Here is a 21,928-nt window from a genome sequence, read left to right as displayed (position 1 = left end):
GTGATGGGAAGACGTAATGATCGAGTGTTCCAGAAACGATGGGTTTATATCTGAATTTCAGCCATTTTTGTTTAAACTGGGGTCTCAAGCTTATGGAATTAATGGTCTCAGCATGCCCACAAAAACGTGACTTGGAAAGTCTTACTGCCATGTGATGAATATTTCTCAATAGCAGCTCCTGTTGTGTAGAAAGAGCTAATTACAGGGATCTTAAAATTCGTTCTGTGAAACTCCATGTTCTTCGTTCTCTAATTCATTACTCGTCCTTTGAATTACCTGTCTGCTCTTCGCAGGCCGGGAATCGTCGCGCCAGTCGACCACCTGGGGTGACATTATGGATAAAGTGGACCCTTTCCCAGGCCAAGGTTACAAGCATCGCTCCCCAAAGGTGTGTATGGGGTCTCTGGGGGTCAAATACACAACATTCTCTACAAAACTAGCACACCATCTCTCCACATCACCTTTCTCACCACACCACCACCAATTAAATAGACCATCATAGAGCCTCATCATGTATCTATACCATCACAAGACACCATCTCTCTAGAACATTCCACGACCTCACCTCTCCATATATCAACACCAGCTCCAGACACCATCAGCCAATCTCTCCACCATCCCACTCATGCATTGGTCATTTATTACCAATGAGGACAGAATGATATAAATCAGTCACATTAATTACGTCTGCTAGTTCAGTTGATTGGAAGTAGCCATTCCAGTTGCCCACTATGGGCACTGCGTGAAATTTGTCGAGATTATGGGCTACCAGATCTTTATAATGTAACATTCTGTGGAAACTATTGCCAGTGATGATTGTTGCCAACAATTGCTATGAAATATTCCCAGTCGATCACAGACTTAAGTGCATGTATGGGGTGTGTGAGGATATATGAGGATGTAACATGTATTTTGATTATGTAGGGGTTGGGATAATTAAGGGTTAGGGCTACACGTACAATGTGATAAAAGTATTGATGGATAAGGTGTTATGTTATCAGGTGATTTTATATATTCAATCTTGATTTGAAATTTTCTTGACTGTGTATATTCATGCGAGTGTTAAAAGCGAGTTTGAATGAGTGAACGTGGATGTCTGCATCTGTACAAAGATGTGTGAGTATGCATTTGTGTTGGGTTTATGTGCACGTTTATGTTTGCGTGCATGTGGGTATTAATTTTTGATTGCATGTGCATGTCTGAATGTTAATGTGGTGATCTTTGCTTGAACAGAGGATAATTGGGGAGTTGAAAGACTTCAGCGGGGTGAAGCGTCTCCAGGAGAAGGACCATGGGATGGTGAAACGCCTCATGGTAGAGGAGCGCCTCTTTGAGGTGCAGCGCCTGGCAAGGGTGAAGTGCCGCACAGAGGAGACGTGCTTCAGAGACGATCTACTCAAGAAGGGACTCGTTAAAGTGAAGTGTTTCACGGATGAGAAGCGACTTCGTGAAATGAAGCTTTTTGATGAGAACTGTCTGGAGGAGGATGAGGAGAAGCACCTCATGGAGGAGAAGTACCTTGAGGAGGAGCAGTGCCCCGTCAGGACTTATACCATCACCACCACTGCCAGCAACGCTGCCACCACCACCACCGCCACCACTGCCACCCCCGCCACGACCGCCACCACCGCCGCCGGCACCGCCACCGTCACCGCCACCACCGCGGCAACCACCACCTCTGCCACCACCACCACAACTTACTCCACCGACAACGCCACCACCACCGCTGTCACCTCAGCCACCGCCAGCACCACCACCACTGCTGCCACCGACACCACCGACACCCTTGACGCTACCGCCACCACCTCCACCACCGCCATGGCAACCACCACCAACGCAACCAACACCACCACTACCGCCACCACCGACACCACCGCCACCACCTCTGCCACCTCCGAGGACGAGGAGGTTGCGGAGGATGAGGATGAGAGAACGGAGAAAACAGAGAACGGGGAGAAGATGGTGGTGGAGGATGAAGATGAAATGGAGGACGAGACAAAGGAGCAGGAGATGGAGGAGGTGCAGGTGGTGGAGGAGGTGATGCAGGGAAAGAAGAGGAAGCGAGGGGGCCTCGCTCACGTGGCAAGAGCGATCACCTCACTCCTCCGCCGCATGCTGCTTTGTGGTGGCATGTCCACCACTCAGTAGGGGTGATGGTGGTGGTCGTGGATTGGTGCCAACCATGACCACTATCACCATACTACCCACCCACCCCGTGATACATGCCACACACTTACCACACGGTTCCCCAAAGAGACGTTGCCACTGGGACCACAGCTGTTGAAGTGGAGAACGATTGCTACCAAGACACCACACACACCACACACGGGACTAGCCCAAAAGCATAGCTGGCCCCACCCTGGGCCCCTTCCATGCTGGTTTTTATCCAGGCAGTCCTCATGGGATGACCTTGCCATGGTTTCCAGGACATGGAAGGGGCAGCTGACCCAGGGTGAGAGAGCTGGAGGGGTCTGGATCGGACAATGGACGACACCTGCCACATGGCAAGCCCCAGGGCCACCCTGTAAATAATACGGTTAAATACCATCGTTGTTGTTTGAACTAGAAACTCTGTAAAATAAACCCATGATGACAAAATCTCGTTGAATTGCTTGCAAGCGCTGCCTGCGTTGGTTAAATGTGCCTTGGCTCGGGTGTGCGGTTTTCCAGCTGTGTGGAGGTACAAGGACAAATATATAATGAGAGCCGTTTTGAGAGATGGTCCTTCTTTAGAGCACATACAAATGTCGGTGGGAAAAGATATTCAGGTGATTCGCCTCCTTCATAACACTGCCACTCTACTCCACTGCCCCACTGATCCACTGCTCCACTGCCCCACTGCCCCACTGCTCAATTGATCCATTGCCCCTCTGCCCAACTGTCCCTTTGCTCCACTACCCCACTGCCCTACTACCCATTTGGCCCACTGCTCTTCTGCTCCGCTGTCCCACTGCCCCACTGCCCATCTGCTCAATTGCCCTACTGCTCCACTGCTCCCCAGCTCCAATGCTCCACTGCCCTTCTGCTCCACTGCACCTCTTCTCCTCTGCCCCTCTACCTCCCTGCCCCACTGCCCATCCGTTCCCCTCCTGCCACAGCAGTTGAAACAAATGTTTGAGTTTCTTAAACCCCCTGCCTCTGTCCACCAATCAGTAGAAATGGGTATGCCACAATCAAGCAGCAAGGTGCGTGTGGTGTGTTGAAGTGTGGGTACTCCATCTTCTAAAATATCTGCCCAATGTGGAAGAGTAAAACAAAACATCCTATAAAGGGGCTCTCTAGAACTCGGTCTTGTAGAAATTATTCCTGCAACCAGAGGTATGATAAAGCAATTGCGAAATTGTGCCAACACTCCACAATTCAAATTGTTTTGGCAGAGTATTCAAAGAATGCTGCTGCTCACGATACAGGTTGCTACTTATGTATTTAACATGGGGGGTGTTTAGAGGCGGCCCAGTGACCGAGAGGTCAGAGCACTGAAGTGGGACCACGGAGTAACTGGGTTTGTATTCAGGCACCCGCCTGTGATCAAAGTGGGTTCTCAAGTCTAGCGAGTTCATGATCTCAGCCTGGTCGTCAATGACTGCGAAAAATAAACCATCACATGGCAGTAATGTGGTTCTGTACTTAAATTGCATGAGGCCATCATAAAACCATGTTTTTACAAGGTCTGCATTGTGCACACAGAATCGCCCCTTGGATACGGAGAATCGGAGCGACCGCCCAGGGCCGCGAGCATTGGGAGGCCCTGCGCTTCAATGTCACGGGGGTGTCAGATGTAATACTTGCGGTGGAATTTGAAGGCGTCGGAGGCCCACATGCTGGGATTTTCCCCTGGCATAGCACCCCTATGGACGGTCCTGTGTGTACATTGTTCAAAGTCTCGCACAGGCTTTTGCCAAACTCAATTAGGGCAATAATAATAAAATGCATTACAGGACTGTGAAGGACATGGCATGTGAGCCCTGTAGCTCTCCCAAGTGCTTGTGGGTTGAACCGCGTGTTGTTCAGCAGGAATTCAGTGTTTTTGAAGGGAGGTGAGACAGTGAGACCCAGGTTAGTGTGGGTAGAGCGGTGAGTGTGACAGTAAGACAGACCCAAGTGAGTGAGTGTAGGAAGACAAATGAGTGAGAGTGAAACAGACTCAGGTGAGTGTGTGTGGGTAGAGATGAGTGTGACATTGAGACAGACCAATGTAAGTGTCTGTGGAATGTGGTGTTAAAGTAAGACAGACCCAGGTGAGTGTGGTAGAGAGGTGAGTGTAACAGTGAGACAGACCCAGGTGGGTGAGTGTGACTAGTGATGTGAGTGTGACAGTGAGACAGACCTAGGTCAGTGCGTGTGGATGAGGTGAGTGTGACAGTGAGACAGACCCAGATGAGTGAGTGTACGAATAGAGGTGAGTGTGACAGTGAGACAGACCCAGGTGAGCCCGGTCGTCCTTGACAACACAAAGAAGTAAGAACATTGTTACGACCAACGTTACAGGAGGGAGGATCCTGCTCTTTATTACGTGGATGAGAGGGCACTTGAATGGTACTCAGAAGTAGCTCCGTGATTACAGCTTCAGTGGGCCATTCTCTAACACAAGGCTTGCAATCTTCTGCTCGAGACACGAATGAGTAATTGTTTCCACGGCAGGATGGCAACATCCAACCCAGGTTAAAATTTGGGCAAAATTAGAAAATGCGGGTTTATTAATAAAAGACGTTGCAGTTTGGTTAGCAAAGCAGTGGTTTTTCGGCATGTAGCATGGAGGAAGGGTAGATGTGAAGTTTAACGTCATTGTGTAAAAATTCAGAATGAGCGTACATCCACTGTCATTACGATCCACGTGTAGTGATACACTCAGAGACACTAGGAGCAGGAGGCACTCTATTTATTATAGCCTTCAGAGGGTACAAGGGTTCATCTTCTTTGGTTCTTTCAGTAAAGTCACGTAGAATGAGAATAAAATAATAAATTAATCAAATAAAATAACACGATAAAATTCTCACGACGTTTCGGCCACAACACAAGTAGCCTTCTTCAGGTGAAAGGAACAGACCTGTCGGGACGACAGAGCTTCAATGAACGTTGTTAAGATTTTTAGCGTCTTTTAAGCTGGTTTAGAGAAGTGAGGCATCTTGACAAAGGGGTTTACATATCAAACAGGAGAATTTAGCATTGAAATAGCTGAGTGATTAGCTTGTGACTGGTCTTAGAAATAGCTATGTTAAAGTCAAAGCTTACACATCCACAGATACACCTAGTACAAATCAAACAGGATAATTTAGCATTGAAATAGCTGAGTGATTAGCTTGTGACTGGTCACAGAAATGGCTATGTTAAAGTCAAAGACTACACATCCACAGAGGCACCTAGTATAAATTAAACAGGAGAAGTTTGCATTGAAATAACTGAGTGATTAGCTTGTGACTGGTCATAGAAATTCTGTATTAAAGTCAAAGCCTACACATCTACAGAGGCACCTAGTACATGGACGCCAAAGGGGCTGCAACAACTCGACTATCATATAGTTAACCGATGTGAAAAACCTAAGTTTAAATTACATCAATATAATAAATGTACTCAATATATTCTTCAATAAGCTGAGCTATTAACACTAACTGGGTATACACTGCACTATATAATGAATACCACATAGTAAACCAATAAAACAAATTAAATAAAAAACTACCTCAATGTTATCAATTTACTCTATATATTCTCCAATCAGCTAAGCTACCAACAATAAGTCGTTATATATGAATGCTATATGGGGTAAAAATGGGTGGATTCTTACCTTCAACTTCCGCACCACAGATAGCTACGAGCCCCGTTCAGACGGACGAGTTCATCCATGGTCGGAATGGAAGAGGGGGAGAGAGACAGCTGCGAGGCGCTGTTATACTCCATGTTGTAAACCATACCATTATCCGTGGTGTGAGAGGTGTTGAGAGTCAATGCCAGCGAAAGAGCTGAGGTCTGATGGTCATCGTAAAATACAATTAATTAAGAACAGAAATGGTTTAAAACATCTTTCCAATGGTTACCAAGCCAGAATCCATCTTCTCGGTGGAAATTGTCTCTGTGCTTGTATATGTGAATGGCCTCATGAACGAATCTCTCATGGTAGCCGGTTGATTTGCAAAGAACCTCCGTCTTGGAGAAGTCAATGTCATGTGAGCCCACTGAATTATAACAGTGATCTGCTATGGCAGAGGAGTTAGTTCTACCGTATTTCAAGTCTGCTTTATGTTCGCGGATGCGGTCCGAGATATGTCGTTTGGTTTCTCCAATGTAGCTACTACCACAGAGGCACTTTAGTTTGTAAACGTTCGGGTCCTGTATGTCTGGAACAGCATCTTTTACAGATGGAACCAGATCACGGATTTTATGTACTGTGTTGAATCGGACCTGGATCTTGTGTTTATTCAGGATTTTGGATATCTTTTTAGTGACCCCTGCAATGTAGGGTAAGGTGATGGTTTTGAGTGGCTCCACAAGAGGATCCTTCTTCATGACTTGAGTGATGGCTTTGCAGATTGTGTAGTCAGAGTAACCATTAGTCCTGAGAGCCTGGTGTACGTGCTTGAGTTCACTGGTAATTTGTTCCTGGTCGGAAATGCATTGGGCATTATGGTATAGAGTCTTGATGAGGGAGTTCTTCTGGGATGGATGGTGGTGGAAATCCGGTTTCAAGTAAGCAACTGTATGGGTAGCTTTCCTGTAGACAGAGTGGCTCATTGAACCATCATGTCTCCTTTTAATTAAGACATCCAAAAAGGGTAGTTTGCCATCTTTTTTTACCTCCATGGTAAATCTGATGGCTGGGTGTATGGAATTGATGTGGTCGCGGAATTGGTCTAGAGCAGGCTGGCCATGTGGCCAGATGACAAAAGTGTCATACACGTACCTCTTCCACAAGGTCGGGCGTAGAGTGGCAGTCTGGATGGGGTCAGTTTCAAATTGTTCCATGAATACGTTGGCTACCACCGAGATAGGGGGGAGCCCATTGGGGTGCCCTCAGTTTGTTTGTAGAAAGTTCCAATCCAGGTGAAGTATGTGTTCGTTAAGCAATGTCTCACCAGGGGGGGTACATCAGTATGCAGTTCCTGATGAACCAGGTCTTTGGTGAACAAGGACACCACATCAAAGCTGACAAGCAGGTCGTCTGGGGACAGGGAAATTCCCTTGATTGTCGATACCAGGTGAGTAGAATTTAGTACCACAGAGGTGTTTTTTTCCAGTGAAAGGTCGCAGTATATCAGCAAGAAAACATGCCAGTTTATAGGTGGGGGAGTTGATAGTAGAGACGATGGGACAAAGGGGTGTATCTTCTTTGCGTATCTTTGGAAGGCCATATAATCTTGGTGGTCTGGCAGCAGAGGGTTTCAACGAGAACTGTTTGGTCTGATCAATTAATGCTGTTGAATCAGAGATTATTTCGTACGTTTTGGTAACCAGCCTGTTGGTGGGATCTATTTTTATTTTTGTAAAGCTGCCATCGTTGAGTAGTTCTTGAATTTTGTTGTTATATTCTGTTTTGTCCATGATGACAGTGGCATTGCCCTTGTCAGCTGAGAGGACGACAATATCATCTCTCTTTTTTAATTGAGATAATTCAAAGCGTTGATCTTTGCTGATATTGCTAGGTGGCAACTTAGCGTTTTTGAGGGTTGCAGCGATTTCAGATCTTGCTACATATGCAGAGATGTGACTCAAGCCCTTGAGTGCAACGTCGACATGGGCAATGATATCATTAACCGGTATGTGTCTCGGTGTGACAGCAAAGTTTAGACCTTTAGCTAAAACGGATTTCAGACCATCAGAAATGGAACTGTTACTGCGATTAATTACGACTTTGTTGACGTCTATCTTTTCGGTATGTGGATCCAATTTTTTGTTGGAGAGGTGATTGACTTTGGAAATCAAATTGTCCCTACATTTGGTCGACATAGTTGCAGCCGAAGAGGTAGTCATATTGTCTACATGTTTACATGTTCCCAATCCGACGTAGACATTGTTGCTGTTAATGTTAAGTGTGATTTGTAGAGTGTCGTGTCTAACTGATCGAGTTCGGTGCGTGTAAGTCTGATTTTTTCCGAGATTAGAGCGAAACTAGTTCTAGCTAGAATTCGTTTTGCAATGAGAGAAGTTGCAGCAGCAGAGGTTAGTGTAAATGCGGTTGGTATTACCTTAGAGTCGCGACATCTCTTCAGAAAGGTAAGAGACTCGATTAGTTGAGACTTCTTATCCCGGAGTCTGTTGAATGATCTTAAGGTTGTGTGGAATCCCTCCCCGTAGAGGCGGTTAAATTTCGATTTAAAGCTTTCATGACTGCAAGGATTCATCTTCTTTGGTTCTTTCGGTAAAGTCACGTAGAATGAGAATAAAATAATAAATTAATAAAATAAAATAACCCAATAAAATACTCACGACGTTTAACATAGCTATTTCTATGACCAGTCACAAGCTAATCCCTCAGTTATTTCGATGCTAATGTCTCCTGTTTGATTTGTACTAGGTGCCTCTGTGGATGTGTAGACTTTGACTTTAATATAGCCATTTCTGTGACCAGTCACAAGCTAATCACTCAGCTATTTCAATGCTAAATTATCCTGTTTATTTGTGCTAGGTGCCTCTGTGGATGTGTAGGCTTTGACTTTAACATAGCTATTTCTATGACCAGTCACAAGCCAATCACTAGTCATTTCAATGGTAAATTCTCCTGTTTGATTTGGACTAGGTGCCTCTGTGGATGTGTAGGCTTTGACTTTAACATAGCCATTTCTGTGACCAGTCACAAGCTAATCACTCAGCTATTTAAATGCTAAATTATCCTTTTTTTATTTGTACTAGGTGCCTCTGTGGATGTGTAAGCTTTGACTTTAACATAGCTATTTCTAAGACCAGTCACAAGCTAATCACTCAGCTATTTCAATGCTAAATTCTCCTGTTTGGTATGTAAACCCCTTTGACAAGGTGCCTCACTTCTCTAAACCAGCTTAAAAGATGCTACAAATCTTAACAACATTCATTGAAGCTCTGTCGTCCCGACAGATCTGTTCCTTTCACCTGAAGAAGGCCACTTGCGTTGTGGCCGAAACGTCGTGAGAATTTTAGTGTTATTTTATTAATTTATTGTTTTATTCTCATTCTACGTGACTTTACCGAAAGAACCAAAGAAGATGAATCCTTGCAGTCACGAAAGCTTTAAATCGAAATTTAACCGCCTCTACGGGGAGGGATTCCACACAACCTTAAGATCATTCAACAGACTCCGGGATAAGAAGGCTCAACTAATTGAGTCTCTCACCTTTCTGAAGAGATGCCGCGACTCTAAGGTAATACCAACCGCATTTACACTAAGCTCTGCTGCTGTAACTTCTCTCAATGCAAAACGAATTCTAGCTAGAACTAGCTTCGCTCTTATCTCGGAAAAAATCAGACTTACACGCACCGAACTCGATCAGTTAGACAAGACACTCTACAAATTACACTTAACATTGACAGCAACAATGTCTACATCGGATTGGGAACATGTATACAATATGACTACATCTTCGGCTGCCACTATGTCGACCAAATGTAGGGACAATTTGATTTCCAAATTCAATCACCTCTCCAACAAAAAATCGGATCCACACACAGAAAAGATAGATGTCAACAAAGTCGTAATTAATCGCAGTAACAGTTCCATTTCTCATGGTCTGAAATCCGTTTTAGCTAAAGATCTAAACTTTGCTGTCACACCAAGACACATACCGGTTAATGATATCATTGCCCATGTCGACGTTGCACTCAAGGGCTTGAGTCACATCTCTGCAGACGTAGCAAGATCTGAAATCGCTGCAACCCTCAAAAACGCTATGTTGCCACCTAGCAACATCAGCAAAGATGAATGCTTTGAATGATCTCAATTAAAAAAGAGAGATGATATTGTCGTCCTCTCAGCCGACAAGGGCAATGCCACTGTCATCATGGACAAAACAGAATATAACAACAAAATTCAAGAACTACTCAATGATGGCAGCTATACAAAAATAAAAGGAGATCCCACCAACAGCCTGATTACCAAAACGAACAAAATCATCTCTAATTCAACAGCATTAATTGATCAGACCAAACAGTTTTCGTTGAAACCCTCTGCTGCCAGACCAGCAAGATTATATGTCCTTCCAAAGATACAAAAAGAAGATATGCTCCTTCGTCCCATCGTCTCTACTATCAACTCCCCCACCTATTAACTGGCATGTTTTCTTGCTGATATACTGCGACCTTTCACTGGAAAAACCATCTCTGCGGTACTAAATTCTACTCACCTGGTATTGACAATCAAGGGTATTTCCAGGTCCCCAGACGACCTGCTTGTCAGTTTTGATGTGGTGTCCTTGTTCACCAAAGTCCCGGTACCTGACACCATCGCTATCATTGAAGACCTGGTTCATCAGGGACTGCATACTGATGTACCCCGCCTGGTGAGACATTGCTTAACCAACACATACTTCACCTGGAATGGAACTTTCCACAAACAAACTGAGGGCACCCCAATGGGCTCCCCCCTATCTCCGGTTGTAGCCAACGTATTCATGGAAAAATTTGAAACTGACGCCATCCAGACTGCCACTCTACGCCAGACCTTGTGGAAGAGGTTCGTGGATGACACTTTTGTCATCTGGCCACATGGCCAGCCTGCTCTAGACCAATTCCGTGACCACATCAATTCCATACACCCAGCCATCAGATTTACCATGGAGGTCGAAAAAGATGGCAAACTACCCTTTTTGGATGTCTTAATTAAAAGGAGACATGACAGTTCAATGAGCCACTCTGTCTACAGGAAAGCTACCCATACAGTTGCTTACTTGAAACCGGATTTCCACCACCATCCATCCAGAAGAACTCCCTCATCAAGACTCTATACCATAATGCCCAATGCATTTACGACCAGGAACACATTACCAGTGAACTCAAGCACGTACACCAGGTTCTCAGGGCTAATGGTTACTCAGACTTCACAATCCGCAAAGCCATCACTCCACTCATGAAGAAGGATCCTCTTGTGGAGCCACTCAAAACCATCACCTTACCCTACATTGCAGGGGTCACTAAAAAGATCTCCAAAATCTTGAATAAACACAAGATCCAGGTCCGTTTCAACACATTACATAAAATCCGTGATCTGGTTCCGTCTGTAAAAGATGTGATTCCGGACATACAATACCCTGGTGTCTACAAACTAAGTTGCCTCTGTGGTAGTAGTTACATTGGAGAAACCAAACGCCATGTCTCGGACCGCATTCGTGAACACAAAGCAGACCATAAACGCGGTAGGACCAACATCTCAGCCGTGGCAGATCATTGTTCTAATTCAGTAGGCTCACATGCCATTGACTTTTCCAAGACAGAGGTTCTTTGTAAGCCATCTGGCTTCCATGAGAGATTCGTTCATGAGGCTATCCACATATACAAGCACAGAGACAATTTCAACCGAGAAGATGGATTCTATCTTAGCAATCATTGGAAAGATTTGATAAACCATTTCAGGTCTTAATTGATTGTTCACGCTTACAGTGGCTTTCAGACAGCATACATTATTAAAAAAAAAAAATTTCGTCTCCCCCCCTCCTCTTTTCAGAATATATATGGACTAGTCCTGGGTAAACTGCGAAATCGCTGCGCGTGGCGCTAACGTTTTTTTTTATAAATAAATAAATGCGCCGTTTAAAAATAAATTTATGCGAACCAACACACCTGAAGACGATCGTTTGAGTTATGGTCGAAACCTCGTGAGAATTTTTTATTGTTTTATATATATTTTATTATTTTGTTGTTTCTCTTCAACGTGACTTTACCGAAAAAACTAAGAATATCTCCAAAATCCTGAATAAACACAAGATCCAGGTCCGATTCAACACAGTACATAAAATGCGTGATCTGGTTCCATCTGTAAAAGATGCTGTTCCAGACATACAGTACCCGGGCGTTTACAAACTAAAGTGCCTCTGTGGTAGTAGCTACATTGGAGAAACCAAACGACATATCTCGGACCGCATCCGCGAACATAAAGCAGACTTGAAACACGTTAGAACGAACTCCTCTGCCGTGGCAGATCATTGTTACAATTCAGTGGGCTCACATGACATTGACTTCTCCAAGACGGAGGTTCTTTGCAAACCAACCGGCTACCATGAGAGATTCGTTGATGAGACCATTCACATATACAAGCACAGAGAAAATTTCAACCGAGAAGATGGATTCTGGCTTAGTAGCCATTGGAAAGATGTTTTAAACCATTTCCGTTCTTAATTAATTGTATTTTACGATGACCTGCATACCGCAGCTCTTTCGCTGGCATTGACTCTTAATACCTCTCACACCACGGTTAATGGTATGCTTTACAACATGGAGTATAACAGCGCCTCGCAGGTGTCTCTCTCCCCCTCCTCTGTTCCGACCATGGATGAACTCGTCCGTCTGAACGTGGCCCGTAGCTATCCGTGTTGCTAAAGTTGAGGGTAATAATCCACCCATTTTTTTTCCGCCATATAGCATTGTGATATTTAACGACTTATTGTTGGTAGCTTAGCTGATTGGAGAATATATAGAGTTTATTGATAAAATTGAGGTAATTTATATTTTAGTTTTTTATTGGTTCACTATGTAGTATTCATTATATATTGTAGTGTATACCCAGTTACTGTGAATAGCTCAGATGTGTAGGCCTTGACTTTCAACATAGCCATTTCTGTGACCAGTCACAAGCTAGTCACTCAGTTATTTCAATGCTAAATTCGCCTAGTTATTTAAATGCTAAATTATCCTGTTTGATTTGTACTAGGTGCCTCTGTGAATGTGTATGCTCTGACTTTAACATAGCTATTTCTGCGACCAGTTACAAGCTAATCAGTCAGCTATTTCAATGCTAAATTCTATGCTAATTCCTTTGTCAAGGGATGACTCTGCGGATGTGTATGCTTTAACTTAGCTATGTCAATGCTCAATTCTATGCTAATTCCTTTGTCAAGGGGTGCCTCTGCGGATGTGTATGCTTTAACTTTAACATAGCCATTTCTGTGACCAGTCACAAGCTAATCACTCAGCCATTTCAATACTAAATTCTCTGCTAATTTCTTTGTCAAGGCACTTTGTTTCTTCTCACACAGCTTAAGGGTCGCGATCTGAGCGTGGCTTTGTTCGCTCCAGCGCTGTCCTCCAGACAGTCTCGTCCCTTCACCTGATGAAGGCCGCTTGTGTTGTGGCCGAAACGTCGTGACAATTTTATTGTGTTATTTTATTTTATCAATTTATTATTTTATTCTCATTCTACGTGACTTTACCGAAAGAACCAAAGAAGATCTGCAAAGAGTGTAAAAAAGCCTAGAAAGGCAGAAGTAAACTACCTCCCCCCCTCACCTGGCAGGAGAGGATGAAGAGAGTCAAGAACAAGAGAGGATTCAGTTGCTTACTGAAGTAAAGAAAAGGGACAACCAAGTGATAAAATAAATGTCCAAAACATTTGCACACAGAAGAAATTAAATCGTCAATCGAACGCCCAGCATAGATGACATCAAAGCCAGATGGCCAGCTCTATTTGAAGCATCTCACGTGAGTTACAAGTGCATGCTAATTAGAAAAATATTTCTAGTTCATATTTAAGACTTCATAGCTGATTTCCTTATTTGTTTTCAGATCCAGGATGAGTTTCAGAGAAGCACAATAGTACACCTTGAATAAAAAAGGTATGAAATAATTGCATACCTTTTTTGTGCTGTCTCAGGTACCAGTCTAATGAAACACTTCCTGTCATTAATGAGACAGGAAGAATCAGCTGCGACTCCAGGAAGTCATTGGTCCCAGCCAAGCTATAGTGCATAGCACAAACTCCAATAACACCACAACATTTTACAGCTTGCTTTTTGTATGGATTAAACAAACATAGACGTAACATGTTAATCAGTGAGCCTTATATGTGCTGGTAATCAAATCATCTTTCCTTTGGAGCAGACTAGCTATTTTTTTCCGTTTACAGTTTCATTATAAGCTGTGTTGCTAATTTTAGCTTCATATTCATAGTTTATTTTTGTCATTTCAAGCTCCAAGCAATCTTAGCATCAACATGACCAGATATGTTGTCATTCGGTGTTTGATGGTGTACCTTGGGGAATCTACAGATCAACTCTTAAAAGAGTATGTTGTAAGTGGAAGTGCATGTTAATATCCCACTCTTCTTTCTCCCATGTCTTGGGAAGGTCAAATCACAAAATGAAGTAGTAACTATTTCTCCCAGGAAATGTAATTATTGGGAAGCTAGAGTTTTATAGTTTTGTGAAGTCATGTAAGTATCATGGTCCTCTGTAAGTATGTGAAGTTTTTTTTTTCATTCGCGAATTTAAATACAACGGCAAAAATACGTATTACTAAATGCTCACCATCTCAATCTGATTTCACCAACGGGTAGGGGCTGTGGGGTGTTCTACGATCCCACAGAGCCCCGGCCCTCGGCTGAGAAGCGTATATAAGGCGGACCTCTGGAGAGGTTCGTGGCAGTTGAAGACCGAAGCCTGAAGACCTGCTAGAGTAGGACCTTGGACCCCTAACCCCGCTGTCTTTGTAAGGGCCAGGTCTGAGAAGCCAGTGGCTGGACCTGTACCTTGGCTGGGTCAGGTCAGACAGCCTCCCGTAGGATATCATAGCCGGAGGACCTGGAGCGCAGCCGGGGTAGGCACGCTACGTCGGCGGCGTATGATAGGCAGTGTGGAAGAAATACGTGAGATAGGCTGTACGAGTAGTTAGTGTACAGTAGTTAGTGGGGTGTGTGTAATAAATACGTGGCCTCTACAAGTGTCTCCGGAACTCACTACACAAGTACATTATCTCAGATTTTTCAAAAACACTGATGTGAATGGGGTGCAATATGTGCAATAGCTATGATAGCCCCAGTTTTTCATGTCCAAAGGGTTGGAAGCCATTTGGGAGATGTTACATTTTGACCTTCTCCTTTGGCTGTACAGTCTGAACTAAACATTGTTCTGCTATTTCAGGGTGCTGATGAAGACTGCGTCGCAGGTCCTAGCTGTACAAAAGATGAAGATCTACAACATCAAGACTAATACTACAGAAGGTACCGAAGACAGTGTAGTGGTAGAGGGCATGAAAGTTCTGATTGCTCTGGGTAACTTTCCAAGGGCTTCCTTCATGCTCGTTGGGTTGGCTTATGCATTGAATCTTGCCTATCCCAAGGAGCTCAGGTACACATTGGATGTCTTCCAGAAACTCCTCCTCGAGCTGGATTGTTCAAAGCTGTCCCCAAAGTGAACAGTCTCAACAATAAGCTGTTAGCTTAAGAAAAGATACCCTTGCGAAATGAAAGGGAATTGTTAAGTCACTGTTCTAACTGTTCAGGTACTTTTTTATGGGCCTATTCAAGCAAAGGAGCGAGAGGTCAGTGCAGTGGTAGACAGCGCTTAAAAGCTTGTTATGCAGAGGTAGCTTATAGTTTCTAATAACTGAGTCTGACTGTCAAAGTTCTGCGTTATAGGCCTATACATCTGATAGGCTATCAGAGAATGCACCGATTTGTCATTGAAAGCCATCTTTATTTTTGTTGAATGTTTGCTTTTATTTTTTGGCAATGTTTCTTGGGTGTTCTAACATTGTGCTTTCTTCTGATGTGACGCTGACCGAGGCCATTGCAAGTGTTTGTTCGAAAGGAATAGATGTAAGATGCATGGAACATCTGTAGGCCGTGCTAGTTTACTTGTTAGTAAGCCATGCTTGTAATTGTGCATGTTAAAAAAGATAGGTCCACCTGGATTGTGGATTATGGCTACTAGTATAAGTACATAGAATGCAAGTCAATTCACGTGCTGTTTCAATCTCTTTTAGCTGTTTAAAAAACATATTGGCCCTTAGGATTTCAATTTGCGCACAAAAGAAAGAAATATTATGAAAGTATCTTTACAGATTTTTTTAAAACATTGTCGTAATTTAAATGCACTAACAAGACTAAAACCTTGAATCACATCCAAAAAAGTAATCTGTCCCTGTAATGCCCACAAATTATTAATAGACTTCAGGTATTGTATCCCTATTGTACAGATACGTGGTTTCTGTCTTTGTTTTCTTCTAGCCCCTCTTTATTTTGTACTTGTTATATGTTGGATAAACATGTTGAGACAAAATTGCACAAATAATTGATAACCTGCTGTTCCTTTTCCTAGTTATTATCTTTTTCATGGTGCTCGGTTGACTTAACGTAAGTGAATTGTGGCACCATGAAGGCATATTGGGTGGATTAGAAATAGAAATGTTATGGCAACAGACATTCAATATAAGTATTTCATTTAGTAAATCCAAATCATTGATCCAGATATTTAGTAAGCTTCTATCAATTTCACCCAGACAATTAGTACATGTAAATCAATTTCACCCAGATCATTAATAAATATTAATCAGATTCCACCAGATATTTAGTAAATCTGAATTACCATTGCTCAGATATTTAGTAAATATAAGTCACTTTTCCTTGTAAAATCCATTTGTATTTACACTATTTTTCAGGCTAAATAACTCATCATTTGGCATTCTATTACTAAATCCAACACATTTTAACTGTTGCTTTTATTCAAGGGCGCCGTAAAGGGGTGGAAGTTAGGACGATTCTAAGGGCCCAGGCAGATTTAGGGCCCAGAAGAGCAGACCCCCTTTTTCTTTTCTTATTTATTTTCTCTTTTTTATACATACATTTAATGTGCTAGGGCCCCTCATGCACTAAATGTGTATTTTGTCCGTTTTGACCATAGATTTAATATTTAAAAAACAAATAATGTATTTACTGTTTCAGTCACACCCCTCCCCCTCACAATGTTTCATTCCACCTGCGCTGTCCGAGCAACGATCGCTAGTGTAGCGTCTCTTGCTTATTGCACTTGCTATGATGCAGTGCAGACAGTGACACACGCAGGCATGTCACATCAAAAGTCAGGGCATCAAAAACGGAAAGAAAATAATTAAAGAGAAGACAGAGAACGCCGAAGTCGCCAGTATGTCACACAGTATTTCAAAAAGAAAGGTAGCTTGCCCTATTCCTGAATTCCAAAACTTTCAGAGTTACTTATTTTTGTTGCTACATGACCTGCTTTTATCTAGCTAGCTTAGTAAAATAATTACTGAATTATGATTGACATCCAACAATAATAACATCTCTGCTGTCTCCGGGGTTATCATGTCTCGTAGACACAGATTCAGCGGCTGCTGCACACCCACAACCTCCTTCCCCCACGTCCCCCGTCCCCGTCTCAGCCGAACAAGGTGAGCCTGAGCGCGAAACTTCACGAAGATTGAAGCCTCTAAACACGTCTAATCTACTGTGTTCGCCACATGATGATAACTTTACAAAACAAAAAGTAATCTACACACATCAAAATTTACAAAATCAGTTTGCCGTGTGTGTCGTTTGTTCTGTGAATTGACAGTGCTGCTGCTATGATCGATGCTGTCAAACTTGACGTTCTTAATGTGAATAAAATGCCCCAGAAAAAATAATATAAAATTGAAAAAAACATGTGTCTGTAGTAACCATTGGATATAATTAGTTTACAAAATAGATATTTTAATATTTTATATTAAGAAAACTAAATAGGCCAATAAAAATAATATGGTTATTATTACGTGTGTGTGTGTGTTTGACTTATACAGATGCAGAGTCAGCTTTATTGTCTGCACCTCGTTCTCCTACTAATGACCCAGTCCTCTCAGTGTCAGGTAAGGTGAACATGGTCAGCTACCAAGGTAGTAAAACACTAATTAAGTTTTGGATTGTCTAATATTTTCTTGTGTTGTATAGTTATATGTTTCATATAATATTATTCAACAATGCAGTTAAGAAAATATTAATTCTAAGCTGTAACTTGTTGTTGACTGGGGAACAAAAATGATTTTGCTATCCTAACCCCACAGAAACAAGAGAGAGACAGAGTTTTGCCAGGAAAGAGTGTGGAAGTTGAGGAAGTGGTGAGAATAGTGGAATATGAGCACAGAGGGAGCCCTAAGTGTAAAGGAAGATAACAGAAGAGTGGAAGATGAGAGAACAGGGGAAGCCATGAGAGCAGAGGAAGATGAGAGACCAGGGGAAGCCATGAGAGCAGACTCAGAGGAAGATGAAGAAGAGACTTGTGTCAAATGATCCTGGTTTGTGGCCAGCAAAAAATAGCAATGCAGACAGAGAAAAAAATGTGGAAAAAATAGCTTCTTCTAAAGATAAAGAACAAGAAATGCCACATGATTCAAAAGGTAAAGCCTTCCCCGAATACCTCAAGTACACAAAGTCAGGAAATTGCAGGGAAAAGATTAAGAGAGACTGGATCATTTACAGCCAAAGCACAAATGCACTATTTTGTATTCCTTGTGTATTATTTGGTCATGAGCTAAAGAAACCTTGTATTAGCGCACTAAGCAGTCAACATGGTTATAAAATCAAAGACATAACATGGCGTCGAATGTATGATAAATTCCCTAACCACGAAAGCAGCAAAGCAAACAGGGAGTGCTACTTAAAATGGAAAACCTTACAACAGTCTGTAATGGCAGCTGTCCCTGGGGGAATAGACAGCAAGCTGAAGAAGCTCATACAAACAGAAATAGACAAAAATAGAGCTATTCTGAAGAGGATACTAGATGTAACCTTGTTCTTGGCCTCTCGAAATTTACCCTTTAGGGGTAAAACAAAAGACTTGGGGGACATTCATAATGGCAACTTCATGGGCACCCTTGAGCTCCTGTCCCATTATGACCCACTACTCAACGGACATCTACAAAAAGTCAGAGACAAAAAAACAGGAACAAGATTAACACACTATTTAAGCTCAGATATTCAGAACGAATTTATTGAGTCATGTGGAAAACGAGTGTTAAGTAGTATTCTTAAGGAAAGGGAGGAATCAGTCTATTATTCAGTCATTTGCGATGCTACTCCTGATATTTCACATACAGAGCAAAATGTATTACTCTTACGATATGTAGGTTTTGATAAAGAAAACAAGATATGGGAGGTTGTTGAAAGGTTTTTGGAGTTTAAAGATTTTCACAAAAAAACAGGAAGTGTGATTGCAGACATGATTATAAATGTGCTTAACAGTCATGGCATAGATCTGAATGACTGCAGGGGCCAAGGCTATGATAATGGGGCAAACATGTCTGGAAAAATCAAGGGGGTTCAAGCCCAATTATTAAAAAAATAAACTGGCTACTTTTGTCCCTTGTGCGTCTCATACTCTGAACCTTGTTGGTGTGCATGCAGCTCAATCAAGTCCAGAGGTTACCAACTTTTTGGCTTTGTCAATCGCCTTTATGCACTTGTTAGTGCCAGCCCAGAGCGATGGGCCATCTATAAGGCAAAAACGGGTTGCACTTTACATCGTCTGTCAGACACTCGGTGGAGTGCAAGGGTTAAGGCTGTTCAACCTATAGCCAAGCACCTGCCCAGTGTCCTAGAAGCTCTTGATGCCATCCTCTCAACCTGCAGTCTGACACCAGAGGCTCGGTCTGAAGCCAGTGGCCTAAAAAATATTTTGAAACTTATGATACTGTTTTCTGTTGACTGTTTGGGTCAAAGTTCTGCAAGCCATTGACAAAAGGCATATTATTCTCCAGTCAGGGAAATTAACTCTTGAGACAGAAGCAGAAAATATCAGAGCATTGCAGGAGGAGAAGCAACATCTGAGGGATGAATGGGAGAGTTTCTTTTCTGAAGCATCACTTGTTGCCCAACAGATGAGCATTAACCCTCTGTTCAGGTCAGGATTCAGCCGCCAGAGGAAAAGAAAACGGTTTCACGATGAGACAGAGGTAGAGGGAGCAAGGGAGCACAGTGCAGACACCATATTCAAAAACACTGTGTTTCTTCCCATGATGGACCACATAATCAATGACTTAAGTACCAGGTTTGCCACAACAGCTGAGATCTTGGATCAGTTTTCTGTAGTTGTAAAAATTGGTCAGTTACGTGATGATCAAATCCATTCTGTATGCAAGCCATTGATATCAAAATACAATACTGATCTGACTTGTGAATTTGAAGATGAAGTCAGACACCTCAACTTTGTATATAGGGCCACTTTCCCAGGGTGTCTGTCACCAATTTATCTGCTTAACAGCATTTACAAGATGCAGCTGCAGAGTATTTTTGGGCAGGTCTGCATAGTTTTGCGAATATTTTGCACACTGCCTGTGACCGTTGCTGGTGGCGAGAGAGCATTCAATAAGCTGAAACTGATAAAAAATTATCTGAGGTCTGCTATGTTGCAGGATAGACTTTGTCACCTTGCCATACTATCCATTGAAAGCAAACTGGCAAGAAAGCTGAACTTTGATTATTTGATACGTGATTTTGCCAGCAGAAAGACATGCCGCTGGGCCATTATAAAGTGATGTTGAACATAACTTTGTTAGACCTGGATAACAAACAGTTGATGTCTGGTTCAGTACTTGTTTAGTCCTGGACTGGTTTAGGCCTGGCATTACTTCTGGTGTGTCTTCATTTTGAGCCCTTTTGGCCTAGCTAGTTTTATTCCTGGACTGATTTAATTATGGGTTAGTTCTAGCTGATGTTTCCTGATTGAGCAGTTTGACCCAGCTAAAGCTTGTTCATGTAAAGTATGTCAAAATGTGTACATTATGTTCTGTTGTGCTTGCAATTGCAATTGAGATAATAAATGTTCTCCCTTTTATGTAAACAAGTACATATTTCTATATTTGTTTCTTGTTTTTGTAGGCTTTGTACTCATCTTTAGACATTTTAACTATGCAATGTGCTTAGCATATTCTTGAAAGTATACTGGGCATGTTTATTGGGTTAAATTTTATCTGTAAAAAATGTAGGGGGCCCAGAAATTTTGGTTTCCATAGGGCCCAGAATTTCTGGCGGCACCTCTGGCTACGACGACCAAGAAAACAAATACATCCCTCTTATGCTCACAGAGACACCCACAGAGACCCAGAGAGACACCCATACAGATCTACAGAGATACCCATAGACTCACAAAGGCACCAATCGAGACCCACAGCTACATCCCAGTGAGACGCACAGACACAGAGACACCCACAGAGACCCACAACTATATCCCTGTGAGACTCGCACAGACAGTCACACACAGGACCAGCACCAATACCGCTTCGAGGTGCAAGAGAAAATTGGCGAGGGAGGGCAGGGAGTGGTGCTGCGGTGCGTGGAGCACAATATGGGATTCCTGGTGGCTGTCAAGATGCTGGCACTGCCCATCAAGTGGGTTGGGGCAGGGGTGATGGGGTTGGTGGTGGTGGTGGTGTGGGTGGGTGCTGGTGGTATTGTTGGTGGTGGTCGTAACACAGCGGCCACAGTCATAATTAGAAATGAATACAATAATAGATAATACATGGAAGTAAATACAACATGGTTACAAAATAATGAGTATAATAGTAAACAATAATGATAATAACCTCCGTAAAACTCTCTAACTATAAACTGAAACTATCTCACTAAGATAATTACCGCTGTAAAACTACTATGACCCACAGACACACAGATTCATAGACACCCATAGACACCCATAGATACACACAGAGACCCACAGACTTGCTGTGTGCACGCAGCCATACCAAGATGGAGATGCAGAGGATGGAGCTGAAGGTGATCACAGAGCTGCAGGGGGAGGGCAGTGCTGAGCTGCACGGCGTCATCCGCGTCCTGCTCTCGTTCCACTTCCACGGACACAACTGTATCGTGCTGGAGCTGTTGAAGAATGCATCATCACCATTGTTATTATCGTCATCATTATCATCATTATCACCATCGTCATCATTATCGTCATTATCATCGTCATCATCATCATCATTGTCATCATCATCTTCATTATCGTCATCATCGTTATCGCCGTCGTTGCTGCTGCTGCCGCCGCCGGGATAG

The sequence above is a fragment of the Petromyzon marinus genome, chromosome 77 (assembly GCF_048934315.1).
Source record: "Petromyzon marinus isolate PM22_M1 ecotype Great Lakes invasive population chromosome 77, UKy_Petmar_22M1.pri1.0, whole genome shotgun sequence".
NCBI classification, from domain to species: domain Eukaryota; kingdom Metazoa; phylum Chordata; class Hyperoartia; order Petromyzontiformes; family Petromyzontidae; genus Petromyzon; species Petromyzon marinus.
The sequence above is the reverse complement of the archived record's forward strand: the minus strand, read 5'-3'. Positions refer to the sequence as shown.